General features: G+C 38.5%; 1 protein-coding gene across 1 annotated transcript in view; it reads left to right on the top strand.

Annotated features, from left to right (window-relative positions):
* TSPEAR (thrombospondin-type laminin G domain and EAR repeats) overlaps window positions 1–3594 on the top strand; it is a 76426-nt gene that overhangs the window by 31752 nt on the left and 41080 nt on the right. The window lies entirely within an intron of this gene.

Genomic DNA, 3594 nt, shown 5'->3' with positions numbered 1-3594 from the left:
AAGAAAGAGAAAGTGGTTCATTTCAAGGTAAATAAAACCTGAAAGGGCTCATTGCCAATAGACTTGCCTTACAAGAAATGCTAACTCAGGCTGAAATACAAGAGCACTAGACAGTAACCTGGAGCCATATGAAGGAAAGGTAGCCATGTTGGTGGTTTGTGTGTTTATAAGATTTTTCCATTACATATTGGTTATCTAATTTGTTGGTGTACACATTTTCATAGTATTTCTTATAATCCTTTTTATTAATGTAAGGTCAGTATGATATTTCCATTTTCATTTATGATTTTAATTATTTGAATCTGTCATCTTTTAATCTAGATAAAGATTTGTCTAGATAAAGATCTAGACAGATAAAGATTTGTCAAATCTGTTACTCTTCTCAAAGAACCAACTTTGGGGTTTATTGATTCTATTGATTTTTTACTTTCTATTCCATTTTTCTGTGTTCTAGTCTTTAATTTCTACCTTCTGCTAAATTTGGATTCAGTTTGCTCTTCTTTTTCTGGTTCCTTAAGGTATCAAGTTAGATTAATGATTTGAGATCTTTCTATTTTTTAAAAATGTAAGCATTCAGTTATCAATTTCCCTCTATCTACTGCTTTCACTGCATGGCATAAGTTTTGGTTTGCTGTGTCTTCTTTTTTATTCATCTCAAAGTATTTTCTACCTTCTCTTTGAGTTTTTCCTTTGACTCATTGGTTGTTTGACAGTGTGTAATTTAATATACACATATTTGTGAATTCCAGTTTTTCTTCTGTTATTTTCTAGTTTCTTTCCATTATAATCAGAGAAGATAGTTTGTATGAGTTTGATCATTTTAAATTATTAAGACTAGTTTTGTGGCCTAAGATACAGTCTAACTTGGCAACTGCTCCACGTGAACTTGAGAAAAGTGTGTTGTCTGCTGTTGTTGGGTTGTGTGCTTCTGCATCTATGTTAGACCTGTTTAGGGGGTTCTTCAAGTCCTCTATTTCTTTACTGAATGTCAATTTAATTCCATTTTTTTTTTAATTACAGAGAATGACTCATTGATGTCTCTAACTCTTATTGTAGAACCAGAACTGTCTATTTCTTTCTTCATGTCTGTCCATTTTTGTTTCACATACTTTGGTGATCTGATGTTAGATATGTATATATTTACAATTGGTATAACTTCCTGATGGATTCACGTTCATCAGCGCATAATGTCCTGTGGGCCCAGCCCCTGCTGATCAGTCTGCTCCAGCTTCTGCCTGACAGTGGCTTCCTCATCAGCCTCCTTTCCTGGCCATTCTCCTGGCCTGTGGCTGGCCCCTCCCCAGCCAGGCCATCATGTCCCCAGGTACCATCCATGTGGCCCCCAGGGCAGCACACAGCATTCCTCAGTTGCTCTCACTAGAAGCCAATACTTCAGGTCCCACTTCCTAAGGTCTGGAAAATTATGATGGCCTAATAAAGCAAGCTGAGAAATTTAAGCCTAGCATTATTTCTCTCCCAATTATTTGACAGCATTCTGTGGTGAAAGTCTTTGGGTCCATAGTTTGCTTTATAGAATGGCTTTTAATCTTAGATTCATTTAACCAATATGATATATTTGGGATTTTTCCTTTTGCTGGATTCTGTCTTGACAAATAGACAGTTGTGTCTCCACCAACACCGTCAATACACAGACGCCTCTCATCATCCCATAAATTTCCCTCTTGCCCCTTTGTAGTCGTTCCACATCCCCACCCTAACCCTGAACAGGCACTGATTTTTTGGGTCTTATTATTATTACTATTGCCATAATATCACGTCTATGGATTCCCATGGTGTTTAGTATTTTGCCATATAATATATGACTTAAATAGACCCTTCACTAAAGAACAGATATGGATGGCAAATAAACACATAAAAACATGCTCCATATCATGAATCATCAGGACAATGTGAACTTAAACCCCAGTGACTCTATACAGCTGTGTTGACTAAAGTAACAACACATCTGCTGTGCAAGACTGGCAAGAATGTGGGGCGTTGCTGATACGTTTGAGCTTAAACCTCCCATCTCACTTTGGTTTTTGCTTATGCAAGGAATCTACTCCCTTTTATCTCCTTGCTTTACTGCTTTTGGATTGAGTGTTTTAAGTTTTGTTTTATTCCTTCATTGTATTGGTTCCTAGTGCTACCATAGCTAATTACACCAAAGGAGAGACTGAAAACAATGGAAAATTATTCTCTCACAGTTCTGAGGACCAGGCACCCGAAACGAAGCACACAGCGTTCCTCAGTTGGGCAGGGCCATGCTTTCTCTGAGCTCCAAGGGAGACTCTGTCCTTGCCCCTTCTAGCCTCTGGTGGCACCCAGCAAACCTTGGTGTCCCTCGGCCTCTATCTTCACTCCGATCTTCGCCTCTGTTGTCATATCATCTTCTTCCCTTTGTGCATATGTCTGGACTTCCTTCTCCTTCCTTTGGTAAAGAAAGTTTCTTTACCAAACTCCAGTTCTGGGTGGAGATGACTTTTGGGGAGGCGTCATTCAACCGAGTACATGCGTCTACTTCCTAGTGAGCTGTATATTCCTCTATTATTATAGTGGAGATTATAACATATATCCATGACTTTTTAAAGTCTAATGTAAATTAGACCTTATATTATTTTTCAGATGGTGCAATGTGCTTAAGCCACTTGAACTCCATGTAGCTCCCCTGAATTTTATGTTCTTGCCATGTATTTTATTTCTATAAATAGTTTACAACTTATAAGACAGTTCATACAGTGAACATTCATTTAGATTTTCCCCATGTGTTCTTCTTTTGCTACATTTCATTTCCTTATCAACTTCTTGCTTTCATCTGTGATTGTTTTTGTTCTGCCTAATGCTCTCATTAGTATTTTCTGTAGTGCTGATCCTGCTGGTGACATATCCTTTCAGTGTCCAGAAGACGTCTTTATTCTGTTCTCATTTGGGGGAATCTTCTTCCCAGGTATAGAATTCTAGCTTTGTGCTTCTTTTCTTTCAGACAGTAAATATATTATTCCATTGTCCTCTACCTTCCATCATTTCTACTGAGAAGTCATCTGTGAATGTTATTGTTGCTTCTTTGAAGGTAATACGTCTTGTTTTCCTCTGGCTGTTTTTAAATTTTTCTCAGTCTTTGGATTTCAGCCCCAGTGTGCCCAGGTGTAGTTTGCTTTGTATTCACTTGCTAAAGATTCTTGGTTTGGGAGGTTCCTTTTTTCTTTTTGTTTTTTCTTTTCTTTTCTTTCTTTTTTTTTTCTTTTTCAACAGATCTCCTTCTGTTGCCCAGGTTAGAGTGCAGTGGTACAATCTTGGCTCACTGCAGCCTCTACTCCCAGGCTCAAGTGATCCTCCTCCTTAGCCTCTTGAGTAGCTGGGACTACAGATGTACCTCCAAGCTGGGCCAATTTTTTATATTTTTTGTAGAGATTTTTTTTTTTTTTTTTTTTTTTGAGACAGAGTCTTGCTCTGTCGCCCAGGCTGGAGTGCAATGGTGCAATCTCGGTTCACTGCATGCTCTGCCTCCCACATTCACACCATTCTCCTCCTCAGCCTTCTGAGTTGCTGGGACTACAGGCACCTGCCACCACGCCCAGCTATTTTTTTTTTTTT

Source organism: Colobus angolensis, unplaced genomic scaffold, assembly GCF_000951035.1.
Source record: "Colobus angolensis palliatus isolate OR3802 unplaced genomic scaffold, Cang.pa_1.0 Scaffold38, whole genome shotgun sequence".
NCBI classification, from domain to species: domain Eukaryota; kingdom Metazoa; phylum Chordata; class Mammalia; order Primates; family Cercopithecidae; genus Colobus; species Colobus angolensis.
The sequence above is the reverse complement of the archived record's forward strand: the minus strand, read 5'-3'. Positions and strand labels throughout refer to the sequence as shown.